The sequence below is a fragment of the Phyllobates terribilis genome, unplaced genomic scaffold, assembly GCF_046119375.1.
Source record: "Phyllobates terribilis strain yellow unplaced genomic scaffold, ASM4611937v1 Scaffold_160__1_contigs__length_4322635, whole genome shotgun sequence".
Taxonomy (NCBI): Eukaryota; Metazoa; Chordata; class Amphibia; order Anura; family Dendrobatidae; genus Phyllobates; species Phyllobates terribilis.
The window spans coordinates 4,091,422-4,108,259 of NW_027362920.1; the positions used below are offsets into that span (position 1 = coordinate 4,091,422).

At 45.3% G+C, this 16,838-nt stretch overlaps 11 non-coding genes and 2 pseudogenes across 11 annotated transcripts; all 13 read right to left on the reverse strand.

The window, feature by feature from the left end:
* Positions 1–494: 494 nt before the first annotated feature.
* On the reverse strand, positions 495–685 carry LOC141207844 (U2 spliceosomal RNA). The gene has a single exon (XR_012278166.1). It is a non-coding gene; the product is annotated as a U2 spliceosomal RNA (small nuclear RNA).
* Positions 686–1,800: 1,115 nt separating this feature from the next.
* On the reverse strand, positions 1,801–1,991 carry LOC141207845 (U2 spliceosomal RNA). Its single transcript, XR_012278167.1, has one exon. It is a non-coding gene; the product is annotated as a U2 spliceosomal RNA (small nuclear RNA).
* Positions 1,992–3,106: 1,115 nt separating this feature from the next.
* LOC141207339 (U2 spliceosomal RNA) lies at positions 3,107–3,286 on the reverse strand (annotated as a pseudogene).
* Positions 3,287–4,080: 794 nt separating this feature from the next.
* On the reverse strand, positions 4,081–4,172 carry LOC141207376 (U2 spliceosomal RNA; annotated as a pseudogene).
* Positions 4,173–5,287: 1,115 nt separating this feature from the next.
* LOC141207846 (U2 spliceosomal RNA) lies at positions 5,288–5,478 on the reverse strand. The gene has a single exon (XR_012278168.1). It is a non-coding gene; the product is annotated as a U2 spliceosomal RNA (small nuclear RNA).
* Positions 5,479–6,590: 1,112 nt separating this feature from the next.
* LOC141207847 (U2 spliceosomal RNA) lies at positions 6,591–6,781 on the reverse strand. The gene has a single exon (XR_012278169.1). It is a non-coding gene; the product is annotated as a U2 spliceosomal RNA (small nuclear RNA).
* Positions 6,782–7,896: 1,115 nt separating this feature from the next.
* LOC141207848 (U2 spliceosomal RNA) lies at positions 7,897–8,087 on the reverse strand. Its single transcript, XR_012278170.1, has one exon. It is a non-coding gene; the product is annotated as a U2 spliceosomal RNA (small nuclear RNA).
* Positions 8,088–9,202: 1,115 nt separating this feature from the next.
* Positions 9,203–9,393, reverse strand: LOC141207849 (U2 spliceosomal RNA). Its single transcript, XR_012278171.1, has one exon. It is a non-coding gene; the product is annotated as a U2 spliceosomal RNA (small nuclear RNA).
* Positions 9,394–10,508: 1,115 nt separating this feature from the next.
* On the reverse strand, positions 10,509–10,699 carry LOC141207850 (U2 spliceosomal RNA). Its single transcript, XR_012278172.1, has one exon. It is a non-coding gene; the product is annotated as a U2 spliceosomal RNA (small nuclear RNA).
* A 1,115-nt stretch (positions 10,700–11,814) lies between these two features.
* LOC141207852 (U2 spliceosomal RNA) lies at positions 11,815–12,005 on the reverse strand. The gene has a single exon (XR_012278174.1). It is a non-coding gene; the product is annotated as a U2 spliceosomal RNA (small nuclear RNA).
* Positions 12,006–13,120: 1,115 nt separating this feature from the next.
* On the reverse strand, positions 13,121–13,311 carry LOC141207853 (U2 spliceosomal RNA). Its single transcript, XR_012278175.1, has one exon. It is a non-coding gene; the product is annotated as a U2 spliceosomal RNA (small nuclear RNA).
* Positions 13,312–14,426: 1,115 nt separating this feature from the next.
* LOC141207854 (U2 spliceosomal RNA) lies at positions 14,427–14,617 on the reverse strand. Its single transcript, XR_012278176.1, has one exon. It is a non-coding gene; the product is annotated as a U2 spliceosomal RNA (small nuclear RNA).
* A 1,115-nt stretch (positions 14,618–15,732) lies between these two features.
* On the reverse strand, positions 15,733–15,923 carry LOC141207855 (U2 spliceosomal RNA). The gene has a single exon (XR_012278177.1). It is a non-coding gene; the product is annotated as a U2 spliceosomal RNA (small nuclear RNA).
* Between the last annotated feature and the right edge of the window lie 915 nt (positions 15,924–16,838).

A 16,838-nucleotide genomic window follows, 5' to 3' on the forward strand; every position in this document is an offset into this window, starting at 1 on the left:
CAACGTTTCAGAAAAGGCATTGTAGCAAACCAAAAAAGAAATTTTAAGCGCAGCAGAGTAACCAGCGCACATACCTGTTAGCTCAGGTGAGTTTAAAAGGCTGCTGTTGATAACAAGGGCATTTGCTAAATAGATGGTGTGTGTGCAACAATATACTGAAAGGTCAATTATATTGTGCAGCTTATCTCACCACCTGTAGTTATTTAGGTGAAAGCTCCAAAATGCTTGCCTAATATGTCTGTTTATCCAAAAGGAAGTAAAAAGGGAGAGCTAGAAAGATAGCATTGCATCACATTACATGGCAATGCAATGCACAGTTGCTGAAGTTGAACCAAAATGAGCTTGTAATCTGGCTTCTGCAACTTTGAACATGAAAAATCCAATGAGGAGAAGAAAAGCAAAGCCAAAGAGTCCATCCCCAAATCCGACAAACAAGCAAAATGAACAAAAAACATTGAATTCAATTCTTTCTGATTTTAGAAACTGCATTAAAGAAGGGGTGCACCGGTCCTGGAGATACTGCAATACCAGGTCAATGCGTGGAGTGGACAGAGCAAGCTCTTTTTCCATCTCCCTGTTCTAAAAATCCATTTAATATATGGTCCCCAGATAGGGGACGTATCAGATATTAAACTGATAAGAACAGATACTACACTTGATCTTAGCCAAAAGGCCGAGAAGCGATAACCAGAATTGGTTTCAAACTACGGAGCCACCCAAGGATCCTGAAAAGTCCATTTGTGGAGATGAGCTCCTGGACTCCCGTTAAGAAGACATGTTGTCAACCTCTAGATCCCTTACATGCCTGCACTTTTCGGCTTGCTGCTGCTGAAATCCACGCGTTTTAGATCTGCATAACTCCACCTCTTTAAACACAGCACCTTCACCCCCTGCTGTTCCCACCCGCCTCAACACCGTTGGAAGGGAGGAGAACCAATTAAGGCGGGGGGTGGGGTGGAACGAGCAGCTGTCTACCCTTAGCAGGAGGGCTCCTGATTACATACCTCTCCTGCTGCTGCTGCTGCTGGCTGTCCAGCAGCAGACTGAAGGTGGCTGCTGCTGTGCACAGGTATATAAAGGCTCAGAGCCTATTATGACACGCGCAGCCAGCGTTCCATTGCCACATTCCATCTACTGCAGGCAGGATACCTGGCTGGCTGAATGTCGCTGAGAAGCTCACAGAGACCGCCATAAGCAACAGTTTAACAGAATGCCACAGACTAATCAACCAAACTTTTTGGGTTGGGTTCTCTTTTATAGTCTGCAGGCATTAAATGAAAGAAGTCAGTGTTCCAGCAGAAGGAGACAACGTTTCAGAAAAGGCATTGTAGCAAACCAAAAAAGAAATTTTAAGCGCAGCAGAGTAACCAGCGCACATACCTGTTAGCTCAGGTGAGTTTAAAAGGCTGCTGTTGATAACAAGGGCATTTGCTAAATAGATGGTGTGTGTGCAACAATATACTGAAAGGTCAATTATATTGTGCAGCTTATCTCACCACCTGTAGTTATTTAGGTGAAAGCTCCAAAATGCTTGCCTAATATGTCTGTTTATCCAAAAGGAAGTAAAAAGGGAGAGCTAGAAAGATAGCATTGCATCACATTACATGGCAATGCAATGCACAGTTGCTGAAGTTGAACCAAAATGAGCTTGTAATCTGGCTTCTGCAACTTTGAACATGAAAAATCCAATGAGGAGAAGAAAAGCAAAGCCAAAGAGTCCATCCCCAAATCCGACAAACAAGCAAAATGAACAAAAAACATTGAATTCAATTCTTTCTGATTTTAGAAACTGCATTAAAGAAGGGGTGCACCGGTCCTGGAGATACTGCAATACCAGGTCAATGCGTGGAGTGGACAGAGCAAGCTCTTTTTCCATCTCCCTGTTCTAAAAATCCATTTAATATATGGTCCCCAGATAGGGGACGTATCAGATATTAAACTGATAAGAACAGATACTACACTTGATCTTAGCCAAAAGGCCGAGAAGCGATAACCAGAATTGGTTTCAAACTACGGAGCCACCCAAGGATCCTGAAAAGTCCATTTGTGGAGATGAGCTCCTGGACTCCCGTTAAGAAGACATGTTGTCAACCTCTAGATCCCTTACATGCCTGCACTTTTCGGCTTGCTGCTGCTGCAATCCACGCGTTTTAGATCTGCATAACTCCACCTCTTTAAACACAGCACCTTCACCCCCTGCTGTTCCCACCCGCCTCAACACCGTTGGAAGGGAGGAGAACCAATTAAGGCGGGGGGTGGGGTGGAACGAGCAGCTGTCTACCCTTAGCAGGAGGGCTCCTGATTACATACCTCTCCTGCTGCTGCTGCTGCTGGCTGTCCAGCAGCAGACTGAAGGTGGCTGCTGCTGTGCACAGGTATATAAAGGCTCAGAGCCTATTATGACACGCGCAGCCAGCGTTCCATTGCCACATTCCATCTACTGCAGGCAGGATACCTGGCTGGCTGAATGTCGCTGAGAAGCTCACAGAGACCGCCATAAGCAACAGTTTAACAGAATGCCACAGACTAATCAACCAAACTTTTTGGGTTGGGTTCTCTTTTATAGTCTGCAGGCATTAAATGAAAGAAGTCAGTGTTCCAGCAGAAGGAGACAACGTTTCAGAAAAGGCATTGTAGCAAACCAAAAAAGAAATTTTAAGCGCAGCAGAGTAACCAGCGCACATACCTGTTAGCTCAGGTGAGTTTAAAAGGCTGCTGTTGATAACAAGGGCATTTGCTAAATAGATGGTGTGTGTGCAACAATATACTGAAAGGTCAATTATATTGTGCAGCTTATCTCACCACCTGTAGTTATTTAGGTGAAAGCTCCAAAATGCTTGCCTAATATGTCTGTTTATCCAAAAGGAAGTAAAAAGGGAGAGCTAGAAAGATAGCATTGCATCACATTACATGGCAATGCAATGCACAGTTGCTGAAGTTGAACCAAAATGAGCTTGTAATCTGGCTTCTGCAACTTTGAACATGAAAAATCCAATGAGGAGAAGAAAAGCAAAGCCAAAGAGTCCATCCCCAAATCCGACAAACAAGCAAAATGAACAAAAAACATTGAATTCAATTCTTTCTGATTTTAGAAACTGCATTAAAGAAGGGGTGCACCGGTCCTGGAGATACTGCAATACCAGGTCAATGCGTGGAGTGGACAGAGCAAGCTCTTTTTCCATCTCCCTGTTCTAAAAATCCATTTAATATATGGTCCCCAGATAGGGGACGTATCAGATATTATACTGATAAGAACAGATTTTTTTTTTTTTTTTGAAAGCCCGAATTCGTGTACAAAACCCGAGTGCGCTTAAAAAAGTGACAAGTGCCACAAAAAAAGTGCACTAGGATGCTGGTCTTCTTGAAACCCTCTCCAAAAGGAGAAGGGTCCCCCAAACCATTCCCCGTCCCTCCGAGCCAAAAGGCCACAGCGAGGAACAGGGACAAAAAGCCACCTCCAGCCGAAGCCAGAGGCGACCCAATCTTACCCCCAGCACCTGCCCGAGTTCTCACCCGAGCAAGGCACTGGGAGCCAAAGACTGTGCTCCCCTCCCGGAAGAGGGGAGCCAACAACGCTCTCCTCCCGAAAGAGGAGAGCCAGGGGGGTTCAGGGGGGAGCGGAACCTGATGGCCACACACTCCCCCCCTAGACCTGCCAAGAGAGGAACCCGTAAGGGAACCGCATCCCGACAAAATCCTAGTAGGACGTGACACACGTGAATAAGTGGACACACAGTGACAAAGAAATTAAATAAATAGTGAAGGTTTCACAGTATAATACTGCCCGGACCTTCGACCGGGAATTGAAAAATTCCCCATCCTAAGGCCAGAAGGCCCGGAATAAGGGTGTGTGCGAAGAAAGAAAATTTGAAGTGCTTGTGCAAATGTGCCATAAACTCAAGTGGGGTTCCCAATCCCAGTGAGTTAAGGCACCCCAGGGTCACCACTCCTGGGGCACTTCACACTTCGGGCTTTCGATCTTCCCCGGCCCAATGGCGTCGATCCTGGGGGGCCATGCTTTCCACCAGATGACTATATTAGCCACCTGGCGTACTAACAAGCGCCTAAACCCCAGTGTGCATAATGTATCAATCTACTAGGGCGGCCAACATCCAAAACCACCTTTTCGAAAGATACTACACTTGATCTTAGCCAAAAGGCCGAGAAGCGATAACCAGAATTGGTTTCAAACTACGGAGCCACCCAAGGATCCTGAAAAGTCCATTTGTGGAGATGAGCTCCTGGACTCCCGTTAAGAAGACATGTTGTCAACCTCTAGATCCCTTACATGCCTGCACTTTTCGGCTTGCTGCTGCTGCAATCCACGCGTTTTAGATCTGCATAACTCCACCTCTTTAAACACAGCACCTTCACCCCCTGCTGTTCCCACCCGCCTCAACACCGTTGGAAGGGAGGAGAACCAATTAAGGCGGGGGGTGGGGTGGAACGAGCAGCTGTCTACCCTTAGCAGGAGGGCTCCTGATTACATACCTCTCCTGCTGCTGCTGCTGCTGGCTGTCCAGCAGCAGACTGAAGGTGGCTGCTGCTGTGCACAGGTATATAAAGGCTCAGAGCCTATTATGACACGCGCAGCCAGCGTTCCATTGCCACATTCCATCTACTGCAGGCAGGATACCTGGCTGGCTGAATGTCGCTGAGAAGCTCACAGAGACCGCCATAAGCAACAGTTTAACAGAATGCCACAGACTAATCAACCAAACTTTTTGGGTTGGGTTCTCTTTTATAGTCTGCAGGCATTAAATGAAAGAAGTCAGTGTTCCAGCAGAAGGAGACAACGTTTCAGAAAAGGCATTGTAGCAAACCAAAAAAGAAATTTTAAGCGCAGCAGAGTAACCAGCGCACATACCTGTTAGCTCAGGTGAGTTTAAAAGGCTGCTGTTGATAACAAGGGCATTTGCTAAATAGATGGTGTGTGTGCAACAATATACTGAAAGGTCAATTATATTGTGCAGCTTATCTCACCACCTGTAGTTATTTAGGTGAAAGCTCCAAAATGCTTGCCTAATATGTCTGTTTATCCAAAAGGAAGTAAAAAGGGAGAGCTAGAAAGATAGCATTGCATCACATTACATGGCAATGCAATGCACAGTTGCTGAAGTTGAACCAAAATGAGCTTGTAATCTGGCTTCTGCAACTTTGAACATGAAAAATCCAATGAGGAGAAGAAAAGCAAAGCCAAAGAGTCCATCCCCAAATCCGACAAACAAGCAAAATGAACAAAAAACATTGAATTCAATTCTTTCTGATTTTAGAAACTGCATTAAAGAAGGGGTGCACCGGTCCTGGAGATACTGCAATACCAGGTCAATGCGTGGAGTGGACAGAGCAAGCTCTTTTTCCATCTCCCTGTTCTAAAAATCCATTTAATATATGGTCCCCAGATAGGGGACGTATCAGATATTAAACTGATAAGAACAGATACTACACTTGATCTTAGCCAAAAGGCCGAGAAGCGATAACCAGAATTGGTTTCAAACTACGGAGCCACCCAAGGATCCTGAAAAGTCCATTTGTGGAGATGAGCTCCTGGACTCCCGTTAAGAAGACATGTTGTCAACCTCTAGATCCCTTACATGCCTGCACTTTTCGGCTTGCTGCTGCTGCAATCCACGCGTTTTAGATCTGCATAACTCCACCTCTTTAAACACAGCACCTTCACCCCCTGCTGTTCCCACCCGCCTCAACACCGTTGGAAAGGAGGAGAACCAATTAAGGCGGGGGGTGGGGTGGAACGAGCAGCTGTCTACCCTTAGCAGGAGGGCTCCTGATTACATACCTCTCCTGCTGCTGCTGCTGGCTGTCCAGCAGCAGACTGAAGGTGGCTGCTGCTGTGCACAGGTATATAAAGGCTCAGAGCCTATTATGACACGCGCAGCCAGCGTTCCATTGCCACATTCCATCTACTGCAGGCAGGATACCTGGCTGGCTGAATGTCGCTGAGAAGCTCACAGAGACCGCCATAAGCAACAGTTTAACAGAATGCCACAGACTAATCAACCAAACTTTTTGGGTTGGGTTCTCTTTTATAGTCTGCAGGCATTAAATGAAAGAAGTCAGTGTTCCAGCAGAAGGAGACAACGTTTCAGAAAAGGCATTGTAGCAAACCAAAAAAGAAATTTTAAGCGCAGCAGAGTAACCAGCGCACATACCTGTTAGCTCAGGTGAGTTTAAAAGGCTGCTGTTGATAACAAGGGCATTTGCTAAATAGATGGTGTGTGTGCAACAATATACTGAAAGGTCAATTATATTGTGCAGCTTATCTCACCACCTGTAGTTATTTAGGTGAAAGCTCCAAAATGCTTGCCTAATATGTCTGTTTATCCAAAAGGAAGTAAAAAGGGAGAGCTAGAAAGATAGCATTGCATCACATTACATGGCAATGCAATGCACAGTTGCTGAAGTTGAACCAAAATGAGCTTGTAATCTGGCTTCTGCAACTTTGAACATGAAAAATCCAATGAGGAGAAGAAAAGCAAAGCCAAAGAGTCCATCCCAAAATCCGACAAACAAGCAAAATGAACAAAAAACATTGAATTCAATTCTTTCTGATTTTAGAAACTGCATTAAAGAAGGGGTGCACCGGTCCTGGAGATACTGCAATACCAGGTCAATGCGTGGAGTGGACAGAGCAAGCTCTTTTTCCATCTCCCTGTTCTAAAAATCCATTTAATATATGGTCCCCAGATAGGGGACGTATCAGATATTAAACTGATAAGAACAGATACTACACTTGATCTTAGCCAAAAGGCCGAGAAGCGATAACCAGAATTGGTTTCAAACTACGGAGCCACCCAAGGATCCTGAAAAGTCCATTTGTGGAGATGAGCTCCTGGACTCCCGTTAAGAAGACATGTTGTCAACCTCTAGATCCCTTACATGCCTGCACTTTTCGGCTTGCTGCTGCTGCAATCCACGCGTTTTAGATCTGCATAACTCCACCTCTTTAAACACAGCACCTTCACCCCCTGCTGTTCCCACCCGCCTCAACACCGTTGGAAGGGAGGAGAACCAATTAAGGCGGGGGGTGGGGTGGAACGAGCAGCTGTCTACCCTTAGCAGGAGGGCTCCTGATTACATACCTCTCCTGCTGCTGCTGCTGCTGGCTGTCCAGCAGCAGACTGAAGGTGGCTGCTGCTGTGCACAGGTATATAAAGGCTCAGAGCCTATTATGACACGCGCAGCCAGCGTTCCATTGCCACATTCCATCTACTGCAGGCAGGATACCTGGCTGGCTGAATGTCGCTGGGAAGCTCACAGAGACCGCCATAAGCAACAGTTTAACAGAATGCCACAGACTAATCAACCAAACTTTTTGGGTTGGGTTCTCTTTTATAGTCTGCAGGCATTAAATGAAAGAAGTCAGTGTTCCAGCAGAAGGAGACAACGTTTCAGAAAAGGCATTGTAGCAAACCAAAAAAGAAATTTTAAGCGCAGCAGAGTAACCAGCGCACATACCTGTTAGCTCAGGTGAGTTTAAAAGGCTGCTGTTGATAACAAGGGCATTTGCTAAATAGATGGTGTGTGTGCAACAATATACTGAAAGGTCAATTATATTGTGCAGCTTATCTCACCACCTGTAGTTATTTAGGTGAAAGCTCCAAAATGCTTGCCTAATATGTCTGTTTATCCAAAAGGAAGTAAAAAGGGAGAGCTAGAAAGATAGCATTGCATCACATTACATGGCAATGCAATGCACAGTTGCTGAAGTTGAACCAAAATGAGCTTGTAATCTGGCTTCTGCAACTTTGAACATGAAAAATCCAATGAGGAGAAGAAAAGCAAAGCCAAAGAGTCCATCCCCAAATCCGACAAACAAGCAAAATGAACAAAAAACATTGAATTCAATTCTTTCTGATTTTAGAAACTGCATTAAAGAAGGGGTGCACCGGTCCTGGAGATACTGCAATACCAGGTCAATGCGTGGAGTGGACAGAGCAAGCTCTTTTTCCATCTCCCTGTTCTAAAAATCCATTTAATATATGGTCCCCAGATAGGGGACGTATCAGATATTAAACTGATAAGAACAGATACTACACTTGATCTTAGCCAAAAGGCCGAGAAGCGATAACCAGAATTGGTTTCAAACTACGGAGCCACCCAAGGATCCTGAAAAGTCCATTTGTGGAGATGAGCTCCTGGACTCCCGTTAAGAAGACATGTTGTCAACCTCTAGATCCCTTACATGCCTGCACTTTTCGGCTTGCTGCTGCTGCAATCCACGCGTTTTAGATCTGCATAACTCCACCTCTTTAAACACAGCACCTTCACCCCCTGCTGTTCCCACCCGCCTCAACACCGTTGGAAGGGAGGAGAACCAATTAAGGCGGGGGGTGGGGTGGAACGAGCAGCTGTCTACCCTTAGCAGGAGGGCTCCTGATTACATACCTCTCCTGCTGCTGCTGCTGCTGGCTGTCCAGCAGCAGACTGAAGGTGGCTGCTGCTGTGCACAGGTATATAAAGGCTCAGAGCCTATTATGACACGCGCAGCCAGCGTTCCATTGCCACATTCCATCTACTGCAGGCAGGATACCTGGCTGGCTGAATGTCGCTGAGAAGCTCACAGAGACCGCCATAAGCAACAGTTTAACAGAATGCCACAGACTAATCAACCAAACTTTTTGGGTTGGGTTCTCTTTTATAGTCTGCAGGCATTAAATGAAAGAAGTCAGTGTTCCAGCAGAAGGAGACAACGTTTCAGAAAAGGCATTGTAGCAAACCAAAAAAGAAATTTTAAGCGCAGCAGAGTAACCAGCGCACATACCTGTTAGCTCAGGTGAGTTTAAAAGGCTGCTGTTGATAACAAGGGCATTTGCTAAATAGATGGTGTGTGTGCAACAATATACTGAAAGGTCAATTATATTGTGCAGCTTATCTCACCACCTGTAGTTATTTAGGTGAAAGCTCCAAAATGCTTGCCTAATATGTCTGTTTATCCAAAAGGAAGTAAAAAGGGAGAGCTAGAAAGATAGCATTGCATCACATTACATGGCAATGCAATGCACAGTTGCTGAAGTTGAACCAAAATGAGCTTGTAATCTGGCTTCTGCAACTTTGAACATGAAAAATCCAATGAGGAGAAGAAAAGCAAAGCCAAAGAGTCCATCCCCAAATCCGACAAACAAGCAAAATGAACAAAAAACATTGAATTCAATTCTTTCTGATTTTAGAAACTGCATTAAAGAAGGGGTGCACCGGTCCTGGAGATACTGCAATACCAGGTCAATGCGTGGAGTGGACAGAGCAAGCTCTTTTTCCATCTCCCTGTTCTAAAAATCCATTTAATATATGGTCCCCAGATAGGGGACGTATCAGATATTAAACTGATAAGAACAGATACTACACTTGATCTTAGCCAAAAGGCCGAGAAGCGATAACCAGAATTGGTTTCAAACTACGGAGCCACCCAAGGATCCTGAAAAGTCCATTTGTGGAGATGAGCTCCTGGACTCCCGTTAAGAAGACATGTTGTCAACCTCTAGATCCCTTACATGCCTGCACTTTTCGGCTTGCTGCTGCTGCAATCCACGCGTTTTAGATCTGCATAACTCCACCTCTTTAAACACAGCACCTTCACCCCCTGCTGTTCCCACCCGCCTCAACACCGTTGGAAGGGAGGAGAACCAATTAAGGCGGGGGGTGGGGTGGAACGAGCAGCTGTCTACCCTTAGCAGGAGGGCTCCTGATTACATACCTCTCCTGCTGCTGCTGCTGCTGGCTGTCCAGCAGCAGACTGAAGGTGGCTGCTGCTGTGCACAGGTATATAAAGGCTCAGAGCCTATTATGACACGCGCAGCCAGCGTTCCATTGCCACATTCCATCTACCGCAGGCAGGATACCTGGCTGGCTGAATGTCGCTGAGAAGCTCACAGAGACCGCCATAAGCAACAGTTTAACAGAATGCCACAGACTAATCAACCAAACTTTTTGGGTTGGGTTCTCTTTTATAGTCTGCAGGCATTAAATGAAAGAAGTCAGTGTTCCAGCAGAAGGAGACAACGTTTCAGAAAAGGCATTGTAGCAAACCAAAAAAGACATTTTAAGCACAGCAGAGTAACCAGCGCACATACCTGTTAGCTCAGGTGAGTTTAAAAGGCTGCTGTTGATAACAAGGGCATTTGCTAAATAGATGGTGTGTGTGCAACAATATACTGAAAGGTCAATTATATTGTGCAGCTTATCTCACCACCTGTAGTTATTTAGGTGAAAGCTCCAAAATGCTTGCCTAATATGTCTGTTTATCCAAAAGGAAGTAAAAAGGGAGAGCTAGAAAGATAGCATTGCATCACATTACATGGCAATGCAATGCACAGTTGCTGAAGTTGAACCAAAATGAGCTTGTAATCTGGCTTCTGCAACTTTGAACATGAAAAATCCAATGAGGAGAAGAAAAGCAAAGCCAAAGAGTCCATCCCCAAATCCGACAAACAAGCAAAATGAACAAAAAACATTGAATTCAATTCTTTCTGATTTTAGAAACTGCATTAAAGAAGGGGTGCACCGGTCCTGGAGATACTGCAATACCAGGTCAATGCGTGGAGTGGACAGAGCAAGCTCTTTTTCCATCTCCCTGTTCTAAAAATCCATTTAATATATGGTCCCCAGATAGGGGACGTATCAGATATTAAACTGATAAGAACAGATACTACACTTGATCTTAGCCAAAAGGCCGAGAAGCGATAACCAGAATTGGTTTCAAACTACGGAGCCACCCAAGGATCCTGAAAAGTCCATTTGTGGAGATGAGCTCCTGGACTCCCGTTAAGAAGACATGTTGTCAACCTCTAGATCCCTTACATGCCTGCACTTTTCGGCTTGCTGCTGCTGCAATCCACGCGTTTTAGATCTGCATAACTCCACCTCTTTAAACACAGCACCTTCACCCCCTGCTGTTCCCACCCGCCTCAACACCGTTGGAAGGGAGGAGAACCAATTAAGGCGGGGGGTGGGGTGGAACGAGCAGCTGTCTACCCTTAGCAGGAGGGCTCCTGATTACATACCTCTCCTGCTGCTGCTGCTGCTGGCTGTCCAGCAGCAGACTGAAGGTGGCTGCTGCTGTGCACAGGTATATAAAGGCTCAGAGCCTATTATGACACGCGCAGCCAGCGTTCCATTGCCACATTCCATCTACTGCAGGCAGGATACCTGGCTGGCTGAATGTCGCTGAGAAGCTCACAGAGACCGCCATAAGCAACAGTTTAACAGAATGCCACAGACTAATCAACCAAACTTTTTGGGTTGGGTTCTCTTTTATAGTCTGCAGGCATTAAATGAAAGAAGTCAGTGTTCCAGCAGAAGGAGACAACGTTTCAGAAAAGGCATTGTAGCAAACCAAAAAAGAAATTTTAAGCGCAGCAGAGTAACCAGCGCACATACCTGTTAGCTCAGGTGAGTTTAAAAGGCTGCTGTTGATAACAAGGGCATTTGCTAAATAGATGGTGTGTGTGCAACAATATACTGAAAGGTCAATTATATTGTGCAGCTTATCTCACCACCTGTAGTTATTTAGGTGAAAGCTCCAAAATGCTTGCCTAATATGTCTGTTTATCCAAAAGGAAGTAAAAAGGGAGAGCTAGAAAGATAGCATTGCATCACATTACATGGCAATGCAATGCACAGTTGCTGAAGTTGAACCAAAATGAGCTTGTAATCTGGCTTCTGCAGCTTTGAACATGAAAAATCCAATGAGGAGAAGAAAAGCAAAGCCAAAGAGTCCATCCCCAAATCCGACAAACAAGCAAAATGAACAAAAAACATTGAATTCAATTCTTTCTGATTTTAGAAACTGCATTAAAGAAGGGGTGCACCGGTCCTGGAGATACTGCAATACCAGGTCAATGCGTGGAGTGGACAGAGCAAGCTCTTTTTCCATCTCCCTGTTCTAAAAATCCATTTAATATATGGTCCCCAGATAGGGGACGTATCAGATATTAAACTGATAAGAACAGATACTACACTTGATCTTAGCCAAAAGGCCGAGAAGCGATAACCAGAATTGGTTTCAAACTACGGAGCCACCCAAGGATCCTGAAAAGTCCATTTGTGGAGATGAGCTCCTGGACTCCCGTTAAGAAGACATGTTGTCAACCTCTAGATCCCTTACATGCCTGCACTTTTCGGCTTGCTGCTGCTGCAATCCACGCGTTTTAGATCTGCATAACTCCACCTCTTTAAACACAGCACCTTCACCCCCTGCTGTTCCCACCCGCCTCAACACCGTTGGAAGGGAGGAGAACCAATTAAGGCGGGGGGTGGGGTGGAACGAGCAGCTGTCTACCCTTAGCAGGAGGGCTCCTGATTACATACCTCTCCTGCTGCTGCTGCTGCTGGCTGTCCAGCAGCAGACTGAAGGTGGCTGCTGCTGTGCACAGGTATATAAAGGCTCAGAGCCTATTATGACACGCGCAGCCAGCGTTCCATTGCCACATTCCATCTACTGCAGGCAGGATACCTGGCTGGCTGAATGTCGCTGAGAAGCTCACAGAGACCGCCATAAGCAACAGTTTAACAGAATGCCACAGACTAATCAACCAAACTTTTTGGGTTGGGTTCTCTTTTATAGTCTGCAGGCATTAAATGAAAGAAGTCAGTGTTCCAGCAGAAGGAGACAACGTTTCAGAAAAGGCATTGTAGCAAACCAAAAAAGAAATTTTAAGCGCAGCAGAGTAACCAGCGCACATACCTGTTAGCTCAGGTGAGTTTAAAAGGCTGCTGTTGATAACAAGGGCATTTGCTAAATAGATGGTGTGTGTGCAACAATATACTGAAAGGTCAATTATATTGTGCAGCTTATCTCACCACCTGTAGTTATTTAGGTGAAAGCTCCAAAATGCTTGCCTAATATGTCTGTTTATCCAAAAGGAAGTAAAAAGGGAGAGCTAGAAAGATAGCATTGCATCACATTACATGGCAATGCAATGCACAGTTGCTGAAGTTGAACCAAAATGAGCTTGTAATCTGGCTTCTGCAACTTTGAACATGAAAAATCCAATGAGGAGAAGAAAAGCAAAGCCAAAGAGTCCATCCCCAAATCCGACAAACAAGCAAAATGAACAAAAAACATTGAATTCAATTCTTTCTGATTTTAGAAACTGCATTAAAGAAGGGGTGCACCGGTCCTGGAGATACTGCAATACCAGGTCAATGCGTGGAGTGGACAGAGCAAGCTCTTTTTCCATCTCCCTGTTCTAAAAATCCATTTAATATATGGTCCCCAGATAGGGGACGTATCAGATATTAAACTGATAAGAACAGATACTACACTTGATCTTAGCCAAAAGGCCGAGAAGCGATAACCAGAATTGGTTTCAAACTACGGAGCCACCCAAGGATCCTGAAAAGTCCATTTGTGGAGATGAGCTCCTGGACTCCCGTTAAGAAGACATGTTGTCAACCTCTAGATCCCTTACATGCCTGCACTTTTCGGCTTGCTGCTGCTGCAATCCACGCGTTTTAGATCTGCATAACTCCACCTCTTTAAACACAGCACCTTCACCCCCTGCTGTTCCCACCCGCCTCAACACCGTTGGAAGGGAGGAGAACCAATTAAGGCGGGGGGTGGGGTGGAACGAGCAGCTGTCTACCCTTAGCAGGAGGGCTCCTGATTACATACCTCTCCTGCTGCTGCTGCTGCTGGCTGTCCAGCAGCAGACTGAAGGTGGCTGCTGCTGTGCACAGGTATATAAAGGCTCAGAGCCTATTATGACACGCGCAGCCAGCGTTCCATTGCCACATTCCATCTACTGCAGGCAGGATACCTGGCTGGCTGAATGTCGCTGAGAAGCTCACAGAGACCGCCATAAGCAACAGTTTAACAGAATGCCACAGACTAATCAACCAAACTTTTTGGGTTGGGTTCTCTTTTATAGTCTGCAGGCATTAAATGAAAGAAGTCAGTGTTCCAGCAGAAGGAGACAACGTTTCAGAAAAGGCATTGTAGCAAACCAAAAAAGAAATTTTAAGCGCAGCAGAGTAACCAGCGCACATACCTGTTAGCTCAGGTGAGTTTAAAAGGCTGCTGTTGATAACAAGGGCATTTGCTAAATAGATGGTGTGTGTGCAACAATATACTGAAAGGTCAATTATATTGTGCAGCTTATCTCACCACCTGTAGTTATTTAGGTGAAAGCTCCAAAATGCTTGCCTAATATGTCTGTTTATCCAAAAGGAAGTAAAAAGGGAGAGCTAGAAAGATAGCATTGCATCACATTACATGGCAATGCAATGCACAGTTGCTGAAGTTGAACCAAAATGAGCTTGTAATCTGGCTTCTGCAACTTTGAACATGAAAAATCCAATGAGGAGAAGAAAAGCAAAGCCAAAGAGTCCATCCCCAAATCCGACAAACAAGCAAAATGAACAAAAAACATTGAATTCAATTCTTTCTGATTTTAGAAACTGCATTAAAGAAGGGGTGCACCGGTCCTGGAGATACTGCAATACCAGGTCAATGCGTGGAGTGGACAGAGCAAGCTCTTTTTCCATCTCCCTGTTCTAAAAATCCATTTAATATATGGTCCCCAGATAGGGGACGTATCAGATATTAAACTGATAAGAACAGATACTACACTTGATCTTAGCCAAAAGGCCGAGAAGCGATAACCAGAATTGGTTTCAAACTACGGAGCCACCCAAGGATCCTGAAAAGTCCATTTGTGGAGATGAGCTCCTGGACTCCCGTTAAGAAGACATGTTGTCAACCTCTAGATCCCTTACATGCCTGCACTTTTCGGCTTGCTGCTGCTGCAATCCACGCGTTTTAGATCTGCATAACTCCACCTCTTTAAACACAGCACCTTCATCCCCTGCTGTTCCCACCCGCCTCAACACCGTTGGAAGGGAGGAGAACCAATTAAGGCGGGGGGTGGGGTGGAACGAGCAGCTGTCTACCCTTAGCAGAAGGGCTCCTGATTACATACCTCTCCTGCTGCTGCTGCTGCTGGCTGTCCAGCAGCAGACTGAAGGTGGCTGCTGCTGTGCACAGGTATATAAAGGCTCAGAGCCTATTATGACACGCGCAGCCAGCGTTCCATTGCCACATTCCATCTACTGCAGGCAGGATACCTGGCTGGCTGAATGTCGCTGAGAAGCTCACAGAGACCGCCATAAGCAACAGTTTAACAGAATGCCACAGACTAATCAACCAAACTTTTTGGGTTGGGTTCTCTTTTATAGTCTGCAGGCATTAAATGAAAGAAGTCAGTGTTCCAGCAGAAGGAGACAACGTTTCAGAAAAGGCATTGTAGCAAACCAAAAAAGAAATTTTAAGCGCAGCAGAGTAACCAGCGCACATACCTGTTAGCTCAGGTGAGTTTAAAAGGCTGCTGTTGATAACAAGGGCATTTGCTAAATAGATGGTGTGTGTGCAACAATATACTGAAAGGTCAATTATATTGTGCAGCTTATCTCACCACCTGTAGTTATTTAGGTGAAAGCTCCAAAATGCTTGCCTAATATGTCTGTTTATCCAAAAGGAAGTAAAAAGGGAGAGCTAGAAAGATAGCATTGCATCACATTACATGGCAATGCAATGCACAGTTGCTGAAGTTGAACCAAAATGAGCTTGTAATCTGGCTTCTGCAACTTTGAACATGAAAAATCCAATGAGGAGAAGAAAAGCAAAGCCAAAAAGTCCATCCCCAAATCCGACAAACAAGCAAAATGAACAAAAAACATTGAATTCAATTCTTTCTGATTTTAGAAACTGCATTAAAGAAGGGGTGCACCGGTCCTGGAGATACTGCAATACCAGGTCAATGCGTGGAGTGGACAGAGCAAGCTCTTTTTCCATCTCCCTGTTCTAAAAATCCATTTAATATATGGTCCCCAGATAGGGGACGTATCAGATATTAAACTGATAAGAACAGATACTACACTTGATCTTAGCCAAAAGGCCGAGAAGCGATAACCAGAATTGGTTTCAAACTACGGAGCCACCCAAGGATCCTGAAAAGTCCATTTGTGGAGATGAGCTCCTGGACTCCCGTTAAGAAGACATGTTGTCAACCTCTAGATCCCTTACATGCCTGCACTTTTCGGCTTGCTGCTGCTGCAATCCACGCGTTTTAGATCTGCATAACTCCACCTCTTTAAACACAGCACCTTCACCCCCTGCTGTTCCCACCCGCCTCAACACCGTTGGAAGGGAGGAGAACCAATTAAGGCGGGGGGTGGGGTGGAACGAGCAGCTGTCTACCCTTAGCAGGAGGGCTCCTGATTACATACCTCTCCTGCTGCTGCTGCTGCTGGCTGTCCAGCAGCAGACTGAAGGTGGCTGCTGCTGTGCACAGGTATATAAAGGCTCAGAGCCTATTATGACACGCGCAGCCAGCGTTCCATTGCCACATTCCATCTACTGCAGGCAGGATACCTGGCTGGCTGAATGTCGCTGAGAAGCTCACAGAGACCGCCATAAGCAACAGTTTAACAGAATGCCACAGACTAATCAACCAAACTTTTTGGGTTGGGTTCTCTTTTATAGTCTGCAGGCATTAAAAGAAAGAAGTCAGTGTTCCAGCAGAAGGAGACAACGTTTCAGAAAAGGCATTGTAGCAAACCAAAAAAGAAATTTTAAGCGCAGCAGAGTAACCAGCGCACATACCTGTTAGCTCAGGTGAGTTTAAAAGGCTGCTGTTGATAACAAGGGCATTTGCTAAATAGATGGTGTGTGTGCAACAATATACTGAAAGGTCAATTATATTGTGCAGCTTATCTCACCACCTGTAGTTATTTAGGTGAAAGCTCCAAAATGCTTGCCTAATATGTCTGTTTATCCAAAAGGAAGTAAAAAGGGAGAGCTAGAAAGATAGCATTGCATCACA